The 18,301-nt window shown below is 37.7% G+C and overlaps 1 protein-coding gene across 3 annotated transcripts in view; it reads left to right on the forward strand.

Annotated features, from left to right (window-relative positions):
- Positions 1–1,605: 1,605 nt before the first annotated feature.
- Positions 1,606–18,301, forward strand: part of R3hcc1l (R3H domain and coiled-coil containing 1 like) — an 85,286-nt gene continuing 68,590 nt past the window's right edge. For all 3 annotated transcript variants that reach the window (XM_004625530.2, XM_023708870.1, XM_023708871.1), the window contains exon 1: positions 1,606–3,048. The gene's annotated coding sequence lies outside the window, so the exon portion shown is untranslated. The remainder of the gene's footprint in view (positions 3,049–18,301) is intronic.

Here is an 18,301-nt window from a genome sequence, read left to right on the forward strand (position 1 = left end):
AACTTGCAGTAATCCTCCTGTTCTCAGCTTCCCAAATGCTGGAATTACAGGCAATGCCCAGTCTCAATCTCCATCTCAGTGTGCCCCTGGGGTGGGACTGGCATGGTACACTGGGGATCGAACCCCAATCCCTGTGCCTGCCTAAGCAGGCACTTTAACCCATGAGCTATTTGGCTGGCCCTTGTCATGCCCTTTTTAAAGTGCCTTAAGTGAGAATTGGCAAGTCCTCTGAGATATGCTTTGGAGTTTGGAGTTAATGTTACTTGTGAGAATTCTCCTGGTTCTCTTTGTGATTTAAATGAGAGCTGTATGTTGATGTCCTGTATTTATATTGTGCAAGAAGGAGGAAGAGGAGGAGAAGGAGAAAGAAAAGAAGAAGGACAAGAAGGAGGAGAAGAAAAACTCCACTCAATACCTGCAATAATTCTGGATCGTAGAACTTACCAATGCTAGTCATGAAGGTCTCAATAGTCAAAAGCCCAGTAAAATTTGGGTCCTCTGCACTTATGAGCTGAAAGTCATCAAAGAATCTCTAATTTTTTAAAAAAGCCATCAAACAAGGCCCACATTTTCAAAGAGAAGATTTGCGTATCTTTCCTTGTTAAAATTTTCTTTATCATCCTCCATGCCACATAGGTAAGAATCATACTATTGGGAGAACGTTGAAACTCAAAAGAGATTGCAAGTGTTCCCCAGGAGGGATAGGACTTTTCTCCTATATAACCTTTTATATGGCATTTATTTCTTACATATGCATGTCTGAACTATACATTTTGACACTAGGTTGGTGATAACTATGTCCTAATCTCCAACGAGACAGATAACATATAATCCCCAAGTCTGGGAACCAGATAGCCTCTATTAGTTATCTCAGGAATGTAAAAGGACATATTAAAACAAGGAATGGGGCTGGGGAGATGGCTCAGTAGAATAAGCGCTTGCCTGGCAAGCACAAGGGCCTCAGTTCAATCCCTGGTTCCACCAAAAAATAAAAATAAATAAAATAAAACAAGGGACCTAGGCACTGGGAACATCTTATAGGAACATATTAGATATGGTATAATACAATATTTGAGAGCTCAGACTGGAGCCACATTGTCTTGTTGGAAATCTCAGATTTGCCACTTATTAGCTGCTTAACCTTGGGGATGTTATAAACCATACCCATGTGTCAATCTCCTTCAGTACGATGGTACAGGTGGCTCTCCCTTCATACAACTGTGTGTGGATTGATTCCTATGAGGCATGTTTCACATGATTCTTGGAACAGAGTAAGCCCTTGTTAACTGTTATTATTAAAGGAGAGGTCTTTTTCTCCTTCAAAATGTTTCTTTCTCTTCCTCCTGTCCTTGATTACATCCCTGACCTCCTCTCTTGTTTATTTTTCTAGTGCCAGTTGTTCCAGTATCTGCCTTCTGGACAGGAATACAAAGAAAAGACAACTTGCATTTCAGTTTTAATTTTTTTTTGGTATGGCCTACAACATCACCTTAAACTAATACACCATAGATCGTTCTTATTCAAGAGCTAAGGGCTCTTTGAACCAGCCTTTCCTTATTTATTAGGTTAAAAAAAATCAAGGCCTTTTGTTTCAAGTTGCTTTATTGTATTTTGTAGGCACCAAGCACATATTGGATGTCATGTAAATGTGAAATGCTCTAACAATAGTAACTGAGACAGTTGAGAAACTTAAGGAAGGGAAGTCACCATTTTGAATTTAGCTTTTTATTGATGGGTTGAGTGATTTGGGAGAGACAATGTGGCTCCAAGGCTAAAGAGCCCACAGGGATTCAGAGGGCAAAGGTTTGGATATCAGTCAAAGCAGCAGCTACAGTGATCTCAGGCAAGCAGCTTCCTTCTTCTGGATGTCAATTTTGTCCCAGGAATACTAGGCTTGATGCCACAAAACTATCTCCAAGGGGTGTTAAGCCGGAGTTGCTATAAGTGGTTGTTCAGATTGTATACTGTAAAAGGGCTCCAGATGGGGGTTAAGTGGGAGTCAGCATGTAGTTCACTCTTGTGTTCATCCATCTGCATGCTGGGGAGGTCCGTCTGGAGGAAAGGGACGCTTTTTCCAATGTGCACAATAGTACTATTTGGGCTAGTACTGACCCTGTGTCAAGCAATTTGACAGCGATGGGGCACGACACAGAATGGATAAATTCATTCGCTCCAGCTACTGAATACCTAGTATATGCCAGGCCCAATTTTAGTCTAAGGATTGGACAATGGATCTAACTTCCCTCGGATTTTCCCCCTTTTCACCAGCCCATCTTCTGCTATATTCCTGCTGATGAAACGGTCACCCCCACCCATTTCTCTTCGGCCCACTGCCAGCACTGTTGTTTCATTATTCTCACTTGGACTATTCCAGCAGATGGACTTCTACGTCTATTCCCGTTTTACGTTGTACTTTTGAGCCGGGGTCTCGCTAAACCGCGAATCGTTCAGCTCCTATTCGCGTTTCTCTGGTCTCACCCTCCCAGAGGGCTAGGAGTAGAGGCGTAAACTCCCAGGCCCGGCCGAAAAAAATTAACTTGAAACAGACTGAGGCGAATGGCTTGAAAAGAAGGCGGCAAAACTGAGTAGTGCTATATAAAAACAACGCTGTAATGTACAACAGCGTTGAGTAATGTTTACGTTACATAACCTAAAAATACCTCCCCCCCATGGCTTCGGCGGCAAGGACGTTTCCCGCGGCGGCAGAATCAGCAATACAGACTGGCGTACACAATAGGAAGCAGAGACACTGCAGATTACTTTTTCAAGAACTTTAGCAGTTAAGGCACGACTGAGTGGGACGTGAAGCCACTGGCGGGCCAAGAGCGCACGAGAAACGTCCTCTGGAAGCCACACACCCTCCTCGCCCTGTTCACCAGCCCCGCCCCGCGTGACGAACGTGGTGGGCGTGGCGCGGCGGCGCGCAGACTACGTTCCCCAGAAGGCCTCGCGGCAGGGGCGGAGCCGAGGCCTCGCGCGAGCCCCAGCGGCGAGCGGAAGAGACGGAGCTTCTTGGAGGCGGCGGAAGAGGAGGTCGACGGCGTCCCGGTAACCGTCAGTCCGCGTTTCCCCGCTTTCCTTCACGTCCTGTGTTAAGGTTCTTTACTCTCATTTGTCCCCTCACAGTCGAGGACAAGACTTGCTTTTCTCGTGTGTTTGTTACTGGTGTTCTCTTTCCGCACGTGATGCGGAGGGGCGGCCCCCGCCAGCGCCGGAGGTTACTGGGAAGCTCCTGCCCTTCGACCTCTGGGGCTTGGTCTAGACTTCGGGTCCGGGGACCTCTGCGCTCGTAGGAGCGACGAGCGCGCCTCGGCCCTCGCCCCAGGTCATCCCCGCCTAGGGTTCGTTCTTTTCCTGTGTTTCAACAGGTAGTTAGCGGAGTTCACCCCGCAAAGGGTCCGAGGGCGTGGGCCGCGAACCCTAAGGCAGCCCCTAGACTGCGGCGCGGGCGCAGCAGGCGACTCCCGGCTCCGAGCCTGGCCGCCGAGCCCGTCCCGCTGCTCGGGAGCCCAGGGCTACGGGTAGTGAGGGCGGTGAACTTCCTGGTTTTTCTGGGCGGCCCTCGTAAAACTTAAATCCCATTACAGAGTGTCCCCTCCCCCACCCCGCCTCTCCTCCGAGTTGGGTAAGGGGCGGAGCTCTCAAGTCCCGAGCGCATTTTTGGTCCGCTGCTTGCTAGGACCTCGCAGTCCGTTTACTGCCGCTTCGGTTTTCTTGTCTGAAAGATGGAAATAGTTTTCACAGTTCTGCTTTCCAGGGTTGTGAGCTTCAGCAAGAATGATGCCAAATCTTTGGGCTATAAAGCATGTTTGCAATATCACCATGGTATGCTTTTGACTGGCGCGGGTCAGTTGAATTTTAAAGTCACATTCATGTACCTTATGAAGAGCAGATGAGTTAATAAACAGTAGGAGCGTCTGTCTGGAAATTGATGTGAACCATACAAATCGGCTCAGGCCCGGATTCTGGAGAAGACTTATTATTAGGGACGTAGCACCTGTGGAGTCAGTTTTAAATTTTGCCTGGATGTTAAGGCCCACCAGAATTGGGATTCTTTTTTCTCTTCAACAAAGCTCTACCCTGCTTGCTCTGTTTATAATCCTTTTCAGCACCGCACAGATACAAGCACTTGAGAAAGAGAAACACTTAAAACCCCCCAAGTATGGTGCTGAATTACTGTGTCTCTAGCAATTCTTGTGTCTTTCATCTTTTCAGATACTACTTATGCACTGAATTTAGCTTTTCTCCTAACAGAATCCTACTAACTTGAGTGTGTAGTAGTTGAAATGTATTATTTTCCACCTGTGCTGGGTAAATGTACTAGAAGTCTGTTTTCTTATAGCATTGAGAATATAAGTAGCCAATAATTGACGTCTGGTCTCTTTTTTGACAGTTAACCTCCAAGGCTAAGCACATTGCTCTCATATTTTTCCACTTGTAGAAAATATTTTTTACTCAGTTTTTAAAAAGATTTGAGGTGTAGTAATTAGGTGATTTTAGCCTGTTAGGAAATGCTTGAGTTGGCTCAAAAAACAATGACAGTGAAGTGTGTTAATGTACAAATTTGAACAAATATTAATTCAAATTAATGCAGTAAGTAGGATTTTTTAATTTCTTTGTTTGGGGGTGGTGGTGGGATGGGGATTGGACCTAGGATCTTTACATTGGGCAAGTATGTCCTGGCGCTTTTAAAATTATTAGACAGGGTCTTGCTGAGTTGCCCATGCTGGACTCAAATTAGTAGTACCCCTGCCAGCCTTCTAGAGTGCTGCAGTTCACTAGTTTTTAACTTGGAGGAGTTGGTTGACTTGTCTGAACTTATCTACCAATTTCTAAAATGAAGGTAGTAGCATTTACCTCATATGTGTCTGTAAATATTAGATGACATTTGTGACCATGAACGAACTTAGTAATGCAGTGGGTGCAAAAAGTTTTCATTGCTTGTTTGCTATTCTTGATGACTGACGATAAAAAATATAATTTCAGGTGTTTTACTGAGGTCCTGTTTAATTGGGAAATGAGGTTATAATTCTTAATTTGTAGACTTAAAAATATTGTAAATGGTTCTCAGTCTAATGTTTTGTTTTAGCAATTTCATTTTATGTGAAAGTTACAGGGGCTAGGGGTGTACCTCAGCAGTAAAGTACTAAAGTACATAAAGCTCCAGGTTCAATTCTTAGTAACAAAAAAGAAAAAAAGCTTTTTTTTAAAAATAGAACTTTTAGAGAGTCCTATAATGCCGTTGTAAAAAGGTTGTTGAGATGTGTTGTGGTTTTTATTTTTCTAGATATTCCGAATGTTGCTTTTGAAAGTGAACTGGTTCTTTATTTCTCATATTTTTATCCTGTAGTATGAATGCACATCTGCACATTGTAGTTTACAGCAAAACAATTACGTATTTTTATAACGATATTAACCAGGGTAAATTTTTGTACATCAGTTTTTGTTCTCTTTTTTTTTTTTTTTTGCCTCCCCAAGGAAGACTTGTAAGTGTTAGCCTAATCAGTAGGGTCTGGAAGGCTTGATGACTTTCATTTTTTTAAGGTGAAAACTTTAGTGGTTGCTGCAGCTGCTGGTATTGTGGTGTGTGTATAAGTAGGAGTGAGCTTAGAAAAACTAAGGAGGCAAGCCTCGCAGAGAAAAATGATTTGTTGGGCAAGGCAATGTGTCAGGGTTAAGAATTGAAAGAATGCATTTTTCCTTCATGAGCCATGTTAACTGTCATACCTGCAAAGTCAGATATTAAGGAATTATTTTTTTCATTCTCTTTTCATTGTATCCCCTGGCTGTGCTTTTCAAGTTTCATTGTAACCTTTATGAATTAGCAAAGTTGTTTTTTTTTTTTTTTTACAACAGACATTAAAAAAAAATCCGTCAATAGTCATTTTCATTAAAATCTACCTTGTGTGCAATTGGGTGTTTTTTCCTTTTTTTTCAACACTTTGATCTTTGACACATTTACTTGAAAGTAATTTGGAAGGCAGATTTTACTCTCAGGCAGCTATAACATCTAAGAATACATAGTGGAAGCTTAGTAATGATGATCCTGCAAAGTTCTAAATAACATTTTGCTGGTTGTCCTATGTCACTGAAGCACACTCAGGAGAAAACATATTGTAGTATGGAATTCTGTGTACTATAGTGTAAGGTTCTACGTTGAAGATTTGAGTCCTTGCTCTCCTATGTGTGACTTTGTTTTGTACAATCATTCTAAATTCACTTCATCTGTAAAAGAGGGATGGTAACCCTGGGTAGTTAAAAATATTAGAGATTACTAGGTGCATACTAGTCACAGTAAAAAATAGGGATCATATTTAAAATTGAAATATGTACTTCATTGTTGTAATTTTTTAGGGCTGGCCAGATAACTCAGTGCTTAGGCAAGAACAGGGACTGCGATTCAATTCCCCTGCTCCACGTGTCCTGCTGACCCAGCCCTAACCCCCAGTTAGGGTACGCTGAGATGTCCACTGAGGCTGGGCATGGTGGGGCGTGCCTGTAATACCAGTATTTGGGAGGCTTAAAGCAGGAGGATCACTGCAGGTCTCATCTGTGTGTTTAGACCTTGTAGACCCTGTACTAAAATACATTAAAAACTATTGTAATTTTTTTTTTTTTTTAATTTTAATGTATTTAGGACAGGGTCCACATGGTCTCACTATGTAGATCGGACTTGTAGTGATTCTCTTGTTTTCAGCCTCCCAAGTGCTGGAATTATAGACGGGCACCACCACGTCCAGTCTTAATTGCTGTCTCAGCAAGCCCTGGGGCTGGGCTGGGGCCTACACAGGCCCTGTGCTCTGCCTAAGCAGGTACTTTAGTCTGCTGAGCTATTTGGCTGGTCTCTTGTAATTTTTTTGATAGGAGTGAATTTTGATTGTACATCTGTGTCACTATCCTGATGCTTCACACGACCAGTGTTGCTTTGTTGACCAAGGTTAAGGTTGTTGACTGATCATGGAGCCTGAAATACTGGAAAGCTAATTGACCAATATGGAGTTTGAATCTATAACCTTGTCCTCATTAGCTCTGGAAGGTAACTATCCTTAAATACATCACCAGAGTAAATAATAAAACATAATTTTTTAAATTTGTCATTTGTATACATATATGAATACATGAAGCAGCAGTAAGCTTGGCTTTTGAGAGAATTTTCTCTCATTCATATTTTTTATTTGGCATTAAATTACATGTAAGTAAAAGAACTAGTGGTAGGTTACAGTAATAGTAGAGATTTTTAATTAAAAATTTGTGAAGAGGGCTGGGGAGCTAGCATGGCCTTCTGAAGTGCCTGTCTGGCAAATGCAAGGACCCGGCTTCAATCCCCAGGACCACATGCCATGCTGCCCTGCTGGCTGCTGAAACTGGATGTGGTGGTGCACACTGTAGTCCCAGCAATGGGGAGACTGAGACTGGAGAATCACTGAGAATCTGAGCTGCATAGTGGGACCCTGTACCAAACAAATAAGTAAATAATGAAAAAATTTTATGAAGACTAGCCCTCATGCTATATGTATATAAAACTGGTGATCTATGGAATAGTTTTTGACAACCATGAAACCTAAACTATAATCTAGAAATGTCTTTTATTTTTAAAATTATATTTGTTGTAGATTATCTATAGGAGAAGAGAGAAGAAATGTGAGTAGACTGTTCACATGTTGAAATAGAACCCTACTGTGTTGTATACCAGAAAATATGCTATTAGCTAGTAGGGAAAGCATTTAGAGTTCTCCATTAATGAGCCCAGCAATAGGAATGAAACTTGAGTAACTCCTAAGAGCTTATAAATTACAGCAAGATTGTAGTTTTCAGAACATTAGATAAAAAAGTTACAGGGCATTACTCAGCAGCAGTAAGCTTGGATTTTGAGAGAATTTTCTCTTCTCAAAATATACGTGTGTTTCCTAGTCCCCATGTATGTTATTTTGTTTTGCTGTGTTACCTAGATTTCTGTGTAGTTTTCCATTCTTCAGAATCATTCTTTTGTTCTATTAATATTTGTTGTCTTGTATCTTTTTTAAAAATGCCAGCTGTGGCTGAGTTAGGAGTAGGAATAAAATAGAAGCAAAGAAGCACTGTTGGTATGGTTGCTTTTTATAGTTGTGAAGTTTTCAAATAGTATGGGTTAACCTATGAAAATGATGATGCAGATTTTCTGAATAGGCAAGTGTCTGGCAGTTATCATTTTAACTTAATACAGTTTCCAGAATGGGGGCAAAAAGTATGTAGTATTTTAAAATACCAAATCTACTTCTTAGAAAAGAATTTCAGTACCTTTTATTATTGGCTTACAATTGAGCTTTCTTAAGTTCTTTGCCATGTAGTGTCAGAAAAGTATTAGAGAAGGGGAGCACTTGGATTTAGATCCTCAAATTTATCTTAGTAGTCCTAATATAAATTTATATTTATTTTAGGACTGTTTCTGTTTAACTGTAAAGTAGGAATGATAAAACTAACATTGCTTATTTATAAAATTTAAAGGAAACAAAGGTATCTTGAAAATGGGTCCCTGGGGGAGAGAAAGGCAGCATCCAAGAGATGTGCAGTCAGTCATCTAAACATACACAGTAAGCAGAGCTTGAGGCTCTCTCAGAGAGAAATCAGCATTGAGCAGGGTGTCACCCAGATAGTTACAGAGTAGGGTTATCTGATGTAGAGTGAAGGGCAAATTTAGAAGGTCCACTTGGAAATGAGAGACAAACAGTTAAAAGAGACAGAATAAGAGAACAGCTAGGAGGTATGATCAGAAGGAGCACTTACTGAGTTTTTGTGTTATTTTTCAGAACTATTAAATATTTATAGGACAGAGAAGAAAAGTAGCTACCAGTGGCAAATCAAATAATGTGCATTTTGATTACACTTAACATCCTTAAATATAAGGTTAATTCAGACTTTCATACTTGCCTACTTTGAAACACTCATTGAATTTGGTACTAACAGATTATTTATTTATTTATTTTTGGTGGAACTGGGGATTGAACTCAGGCCCTTGCGCTTGCCAGGGAAGTGCATATTCCACTGAGCCATCTCCCTGGCCTTGGTACCAACAGATTTTGATGTGAAAATTTTGTACTGGTACTTGTCCTTTGATTGGTACTCCATGGGCAAGCAAGAACTTGTGATCCTTGTTTTGTGACTTGCTATCTTTTCTGACCAAAATGATTTATTTGGTACTCAGTTTTTGGTACTGCTTGTTCCTCTTAGAACTAATTAAGAATGATGTACAACTGTGTAGTGCTAGTTTATGTAGTACAGTCCTGTTAACTACCTAACCCCTCTGTGTATTTTAATTGCATTAAAAAAAAAATACTCAATGACTATGATTTTCTTCTGTAAAAAGTTTTTCCTTCAAAAGATCCAGTGCCTGCTTTCTGTAGAAAACTTGGAGAATACAGAAAATCTAAAAGGATAATGACAGAAAACACTTAAATTTCATATTTTCCATTTTCTAGTTTTTTTTTTTCCCTAGGCATTCATTCTGCTTTCATAAAGGAATAAAACTTTTTAATTCTAAAATTATAACCATTTGTAGTAATCTTTATATATCTATTTTGGTACTTAACATACTTTCTCAAAACTGTCTATACCTATGTAGGGTGATCAGAATATGTGGTAAATGATTAAATTTTAAAAATTTATTACAGTGGGCCGGAGACATGGCTCAGTAGAATAATAGGTATTCAGAATATGTTTGAGGTAAATTATTAAGTCCTCTAAAGCTGTCATATTTGAACAGATCTGCCTATTTGCACATTGGTGAATTGGGCCATCCTTAAAAGATGAATAAAGATTGATTTTAGGGGTTGGATGTTTGTTTATTTATTTGTTTATTTTGGCAGAACCAGAGATTGAACTCAGGCCCTTGCACTTACCAGGCAAGCGCTTATTCTACTGAGCTATCTCCCCGGCCTGTTTATTTTTATTTTTATTTTTGATGGAACGGGGATTGAACTCAAGCCTTTGTGCTCGCCAGGGAAGTGCTTATTCCACTGAGCCATCTCTCCAGCCCTTATTTTTATTTTAAAAATGAATTTTATTGGTACACTTTTGATACGCATAGTGATCACATTCATTATAGGTAATTTGTACTGATACATATCTTGATTTTTTTCTCTGTTCCTTTTTGTTCCCCTCCAACCTTTTTTCCTTTCCTTATTTATAGAAGCTTTGTTTCCTTTTTTTATTCTATTTTTTTTTTCTTTTTAAAGAGAAAAACAATAAAAACAATCATACAGGATTTCAAAACAGGATGGTAGGAAATTAACGGTCGTTAATATATTGCACATTGTTAGCCTCAAAGTAGTTCCTCAGATTACAAGATATAGGTATTAAAAATTTACCAATCTAAGCATCAACCATTCTTCTCAATGAACTAATAGAAATTAGTAGTCTATATTTGTTCTTCCCCTAGTGCCCTTCTTATTTTCTGCCTACTTCACAATATCATCTATTTTGGTCCTTATTTGTCTTTTGTGTTTCTCAGACAGGAGAAACAGTATGTCATATAATCATGTATGTCTGATTTGTTTCACTTAAAAATATAGTCTCAGGGGGCTGGAGAGATGGCTCAGTGGAATAAGCGCTTCCCTGGCAAGTGCAAGGGCCTGAGTTCAATCCCCGGTTCTGGAAAAAAAAATTATATATATATCAACTTACCCAGAAATGTCTCAGGTTTGTTCTTCTTTATGGCAGTCGTGGTAATGTATGTTTAATATGAAGCTACTGAACTAGGAGAGGGTGCTATTTCTGGTTAGTTTTTGTTTAGCAAGCTGCTCCTAGATTCCTAATGCAAAACAACAATTTTGTTTTGGCTGTGGATTTTACTAGAATTGGGCAGAGCAGCATGGATGTGGTGTGCCTGAACCTTACCGGGGAAAGTTCAGAAGTTGATAGGTGCTCAGAATCTGGAGGCTTCTTCACTCACACATCTAGTAGATGACGTTGGCTGTTCCCCAGAACTTTTACATGTGGTCTCTTCACAGCTCAGTGGTGACTGATCTTAGCACCTGGAAAGAACCAGGTTGAAGTTGCATCACATCATGTGAGCTAGCCTTAGAGGTTGTGTAGTGGCACAGCTTGGCACTTCCTTCACGGTGGAACACTTCAGCTGGAGTATTGGAATCATATTGTGAGAAAAGTATGGGAAATGGGGGGGAGAATTTGTCACAAGCATTTACTGATATGAAAATAATAGGTTAAAAATGAGTTAATGAAACTATAATTTAAAAAATAATCAGCAAATAAATGGCCTTTTGGATGTCAGCAAGAGTTTTACCTATTGCTACTGGTCCATTTATTAATTTAATTGAAAAACTTGGGTCGGCCAGGTAGCTCAGGGGATTAAAGTGCCTGCTTAGCCAGATGCAAGGGTGGGGGTTTGATCCTTGGCCTGCCATGCCGACCTGTGACTTCCCTCCCCACGGTGATTGAGACTGGTCAGTGGTGTGCACCTGTAATCCCAGTACTTGGGAGGCTGAAAAACAAGAAGGATCACTACAAGTCTGATCTGTGTAGTGAGACCCTATAGACTCTGTAGACCCTGTGCAAATTTCTACACATAAAAAAAGTGTAGAAACATAAACTCAAAGGTGTTTTAAATTACTTTCTTGATTTTTAAGCTCTAAACAAGACTTCATTTCTCTTGAGTACACACTTGCTCTGTGCCAAATTACATCAACAGTATGGGTTGATCTTTAATCTGAAAATCTAAATTCTGAATGTCCTGAAGTTTTAAGGGTGCCAAAATCTGAAAAAAATTCTAATCCCAAGTATTTTGGTTAATGAATAATTAACCAGTGTGTTGTGTTTCAGGTGTAACCCCTTTAGTGAATCTTCTAAGTGTGTACACAGATATATTGCCATTTAGCACTAATGGTGATCACTATCACTTAATATAGCAACAGTGTGCAGAACAGTTGGGGGTAGAAAAGCTTCGAAGTCTGTAATTTTACCCAGTCTTCTGTCCACTCTAATTTGGTTGGTTTTTGACCAATGTTTTTAATCCATCTTTGTCATCTTATATTACTTTTCTCTCTCAGTGCTGTTAATAATACTTCCAAAAATAGATAAATGAGCAAGTTTAATTAAATGTGTTATTTGCACTGTCTTCTGATGGTTAATGAATTTGCAAGTAAGGTCAGACCTACAGTCTTCCTAGTATTACAGTTACTGAATTCTTCAACTGACAGTTATTTGCTTTATATAGTTTTTAATTTTAAAGCTTCCATGTTTTGTGTGTTTGTGCTTTTTAAGAATTAGAACTATGAAGATCTTTCAGTAGGATCCAGATTCAATAGATCTTTCAATTGAAAGATTCAATAGATCTTTCACTAGGATCTTTCCATAGGGTTTTTGTTTTTGGCTTTTTCAGTTGAAAATGTTTTATATGTACATTTCTGAATGATGGAAATGTAAGATGAAAAGATAATGTTAGGTTTTTATTTCTTTGGAATACCTTTTTAAACTGCATTTTATCAATAAGTGTATAGTTTAAAATAGGCATAATTTAGAAAGTCACATAGTTTTTTTTTTTTTTTTTAAAGGACCTAATGTAATCCACAGACTTGTTCAAATTTAAATCATGGCCCTAATACTGTATCTCGTATCGAGAGAACATTGTAGATCGTAGAGTATATTCGTCATTTTAAATTTTTATTTAATGTAGAGCTGTTTCTAAGTCTTTTTCATGACATTGACATTGTTGAAGAGTGCAAGCAAGTTATTTTGTAAAATGCCTCCAATTTGGGTTTATCTAATGTTCTTTCATAATTGGATTTGGGTGATCCATTTTTGGCAGGAGTACCACTGATAGGCTTCTCAAATGTTTTAAATGTGTAACTCAATGACAGTATATTCTCTTTGTAATATGCATTCACATTCCCTTTGTAGTTTTACAGTATTCTGTGGAAAAATATTTGGAGATTTTAAGTATTTTGTTAACCTTTGAACTTTTATGCATAAATTTTAATATTCATTTATGATATCTGTATCTTTTGGTATTTTCTGCCTGAATGATTTTCAAAATAGTTTCTAAGTGATGACTTTCTAATTATGTCATTCATCTTTGTACTTAATTTTTACTCTGTTCCTGATTTGGCCATTGACTTTTCCTTGAGACAGCTTCCTGTATTTTGATGTGTACATGTCATTCTTTAAGAATATTCTTTTTACCACAACAGGATATTCTAGGCTCATGTTCCACTCTGCCCCAGTCCTGATTTTCTTTTTATTAGAAGATGGCTTTATTAATTGCTGTTGGGATACCATTGCTGGGCTGTCTTGTGTTATCTTGGAAATAAATATATATGTATATAAATGTATGTGTGCATACTAATAGATCTTTTCCTATCTACTAAAAGTGAATTTATATTGATACCTCTAAATGTTTTGTTTTATGAGACAGGGTCTCTGTAGTTCAGATTGGTCCTGAATTCACCACGTAGCCCAAGATAGCCTAAAACTTGTGGTGACCCTCTTGCCTCAGCCTCCTGAGTGCTGGCATTAGCGGTGTGTCCTACCACACCCAGCTGATAACCTCTTGCAGAGTTTGTCTTCCCTTATTTCATGTTTATATTCTGACAATGAGAAATATGAACTTGTTGTTTATAGTTTTGCTTATTGGTTCATTCCCAGAATATTAGGAAATAGTTTAAGAATTGCTAACTCAGGGTTGGCCAGATAGCTCAGCAGATTAAGGTGTTTGCTTAGGCAGACACAGGGCCTAGGGTTCCACAGGCCCTGCAGTGCCAGCCCTGCCCCCGGGGTGTTGTGGTGGGGTGGGCTGTTGTGGCGTGCCTGTAATCCCAGCTCTTGGGAGGCTGAACACAGGCAGATCACTGAGTCCAACCTGTGTAGTGAAACAGCTGTAGACCCTGTACTAAAATACCAAAAAATAAAAAAAGGTGCATTCAGAAGTTACATGCATTAGTTTTGTTTTGTTTTCACATGGATCAGTTTTATTTCTACAGGATCTCCTCTCTCCTAACATTTATTTTTTAAAATTTATTTTATTGTTTGTATGTATGTATGTATGTATGTATGTATTTATTTATTTTTTGTGGTACCAGGGATCGAACTCAGGATCTTGCCCTTGCCAGGCAGGCACTTATGCTGCCGAGCTATATCCCTGGTCTCTTAAAATTTATTTTAAAGAGAGTATAATAATAATAGATAAGACATTAGAGATGATACACATTTTAAAAAACAGGGTGAAAGGTATTCAACCGTGGTTGTTATATTGCACATAGCTGTCTTCAGTGTAGTTGCTCACATTACAGATATTAGTATATAAAATTGGTCAAAGTAAAAATTTTAAACATTAACTGCTACCCCAAACAACTGATAGAAATTAATAGTACAATCATCTTTGCTATCCTGTGTATATATTTACATATTCTCCCCCTTTTTTCCTTTCCCTCATCTCGTTTATTTTCTATGTTCACTTTTTTTGTTTTACTGTATTTATTGTACCTTTCAGATTTTATGTATTCTTTCAGGTTCTTATGAAGACAGTATGTTTACACATGTAGGTCTGATTTATTTCTCTTATGAGTATAGCCCCTGGTTGCATCCATTTACGTATGAAAGCCTCATTTTTTTTTTAATAGCTGAGTAATTCCTCATTGTATAAAAATACCTCATCCATTCTTCGGGTGGTGGGCATTTGGATTGTTTTCAAGATGTAGCTATGAGAGACTGTTCTGCTAGAAATGTGGGTGTATATATATATCACTGTGATGTGTTATTTTCAGTTCTTTTGGAAAAATACCCAGATGGGAAATAGCTGGATTGAATGGGACCTCTAATCCTAGTTTTTGAGGATTCTCCACAATGATTTCCATAGTACTTGTACCAGTCTACACTCCCGGTAGTGGAGAAGTGTTTCTTTTCCCCCACAACCTTTCTCGCATATGTTATTAGTTGATTTTTTTAATGACAGCCCTACTTTCTGGAGTGCGATGTAATCTCAGTATTGTTTTATTTTGGATTTCTCAAATGACCTTTACTGTGGAACATTTTTTCATGTAGTTATTTGACATTTGTATTTCTTTCTTTGAGAAGTGTGTATTCATCTCAGATGCCCATTTTTGGATTGGGACTTTGAATTTTGGGGGCCTGATTCATTTCTCTTTGTATTTTATGTTCTTTTCCTTTGTCCCAATCTTACTTATTCTTGTGTATGTGAAACATTAACATGATTCAAGTAGTCAGCATTATATAAAAATGTTTATTCAAGTATTACTATCTTATTTTTCTTTGTACAAACTATTTCATATTCTTAGGCTGTTTTTAATACTTTGGATTTACACATAGTGCAGTTTTCTCCTTTTTTTGTATATTAGAGGTATATCTTTGGGTAAGTTTATAACATGGGGTGATTGGCTAAAAAGTTAAAAGCATATGTATTTTTTTTTAAAAATTGCTAAATATCTATGAGGATTATATAAATCTGAATTCCCACTAATAATGTATTGGTTTACTCATAACTTCTCCATGAGTATTTTTCATGTACGTTTTAATGGTTGTTATCCTTAGGTTAGAAAGGGCATCTCAGTACATATGGCAAGTTGTCTTTTTATATGTTTAAGGATTTTTTCTTCTTTTTTTTTTTTTTTTTGCGGAACCGGGGATTGAACTCAGGCCCTTGCGTTTGCCAGGGAAGCGCTTATTCCACTGAGCCATCTCCCCAGAAGGGTCATTTTTATACCTTTGTAAAATGCCTTAGTTACATTTTCACTTTTTCATCTTTTTAACAATTCTTCCTCTCTTAATTTTTGAGTGTTAGTATTATTAGTTGTAATATCATCTGCTTATCAGTGATACATTTTACAGATATTTCTCCCAGTTATCTTTTGACCTTGTTTATAGTGTTTGGTTATGGGGTTTAGGTCGCTGTGTAATCCAAGTTTTTTGTTTCATTTGAATTTTGGATTATATTCCATTTAATATACTCATGAAAGAAAAGAATTCACCTATATTTTTTTTAATGAGTTCTTGTTTAGTTTTTGTTATTAATTTGGATCCCTGATCCATTTGGAAGTGTTGTGTTCTGTGATGGTGATAGTTATTCAAAATGTGGTGGATCTTGGACTGGCCAGATGGCTCAGTGTATGAAAGCACCTGCTTAGGTAGAGCAGAGACCAGGGTTTGATCCCGGCATGCATTGCTGACCCAGCCTGGGGGTGTACTGAGATGGTGAATGAGACTGGGTGTGGTGGCACGTGCCTGTAATCCCAGCACTTGGGAGGCTGAAAACAGGAGGATCACTATGAGTCTGATCTGTATAGTGAGACCCTGTACTAAATACATTAAAAGAAAAAAAAATCTGCTGGATCTAATACTCCTTGCAAACTTGTCCCAGCATAGTTTAACAAAGACCAGGTCTACCTCAGGTATTTTGAGGTATCTGTATCATATATGAAATTTCATGCGATTTGTTTTGTAAACTTTTTATACTTCATTATCCCACTGTTTGTCTTTAGAAGCTTGATAATATATATCAGTGGCTCACTGACTTTGTAATGTTAGATTATTTTTGATTGAAGAAATACATATATATATATATATATATATATTCATCCTAACTTCTATATCTTTCAGGAATATTATAAAGTTTTATTTATTTGATTCTGTGCACTCCTTATTAAACTCTGTATATATATTAAAAACTCAGTGTATGATATTTGTAGAACCATGTTGTTCCTTTTACTCTCTGTAGTTTTCTTTTATATGAATGCTTGATAATTTATTTGACCTGATCCATATCAGTAGACATTGGATTTGCTTATTTACTGTTATGAACAATTTTGGAATAAATATTGTTGTAGAAGTCCAGTTATTTCCTTAGATTAAATTCCTCAAAGAATTGTCTGGCCAAATGCCATTTGATTCATAAATGTTTCTGAAACACATTGTTAGAATGCTTTATGTACTAATGAAATGTTTATGTCCAGCAGTGTGCTTGAGCTGCATTGTATTGACACTCACCAGAGCAAGACCTCATTACTTTTTTTAAAAAAAATTTGCCAGTTTGATTGATAGCCAAGAAAAATTTTGTTTTGCATTTCTTTGCTAACCGATGTGTCTTTTTTTTCTTTGCCAAATTGAAGATATTGACTTACTTGCCAGCTAACCAGCCAGCCAGCATATAGAGTATCTACTTTGTGACAAAAAGGCTTATGTGTTGGAGCTATTGTAATGAGTAGAAATTGCATGTCTTTCTGTGACCTGTATCTTTGTGTCATTTCTACTATTTTTTCTTTTTTCTTTTTCTTTCTTTATTTTTTTGCAGAACCAGGGATTGAACTCAGGCCCTTGCGCTTGCCAGGGAAGCGCTTATTCCACTGAGCCATCTATCTCCCCGGCCCCTAATTTTTCTTCTTTAAAAAATTTTTTATTTCTCTCTCTCTCTCCCTTTTTTTTTTCTTAAAGCAGTTAGAGGACATTTCTCTTATTAGACCAATCCTCAGAGGCTTGAGAGTATGTCCTTATTCTGTTTAGTTGACCTTCTAAGAAATACTTGTATGTGTTTTTGTTGCATATTCTATGGTAAATCACTGTATTAAACTTTTAGTATTTACAAATGACAGTGAAAGTGCTTGGACAGATGTTGAGGAAATACTGTGTGTTTGTAAAAATAACTTTTTATTATTTCCAGATGAAGCTGCTTTTCGTCAGAAGAGAGTTTTATGAGCAGTTTACCTTCAGACACAGTCTTTCCACGTGCTGGAGAGCAGATTCTTTATAATAGTTTAATCATTCAGACAATAAATGTGGTTAGCAAGTATTTATTTGCTTTAATTATTTGCTAATATTTTATTTGATTGTCATCTTATTTTGAAACTTTCAACTAAGATATGTTTGAAAGTGTCAGTTTCCTGAAAGACAGGGTCTTGGAGATTTTCTTGCTATTTATTGTGTGTTTGATTTTGGTGTTTATTAGATTTTGGAATTAGTTTTCAGAGTTGGATTACTAGCGTTCATTAGTTTAGTCACTTTCCACTGGAATAACTGGGAATTAGTAGCGTTATCAAGTTCTAGTTTTCGTAGTTCATATAGTAGCAAAGAGACAGTGTTATTGTAGGAAGAATATTAATAAATTCATTCAGGAAGTAATGATTGTCATTTACCTCCTTAGAGCGAATAATGTTATTAAAGAAGTTGGAAATGAAAAGTAATTGGATAACTGATGTAACTGCTATTACCTATACCGATTTATTTTTAGTTAACATTTCGTTTCAAAGACCTCTAGAGACGACTTAGTAGGTTGGTTTGACCTGATATTTTGTAAGAGATTTTC

Source organism: Octodon degus, unplaced genomic scaffold, assembly GCF_000260255.1.
Source record: "Octodon degus isolate 3935 unplaced genomic scaffold, OctDeg1.0 scaffold00010, whole genome shotgun sequence".
Classification (NCBI taxonomy): Eukaryota; Metazoa; Chordata; class Mammalia; order Rodentia; family Octodontidae; genus Octodon; species Octodon degus.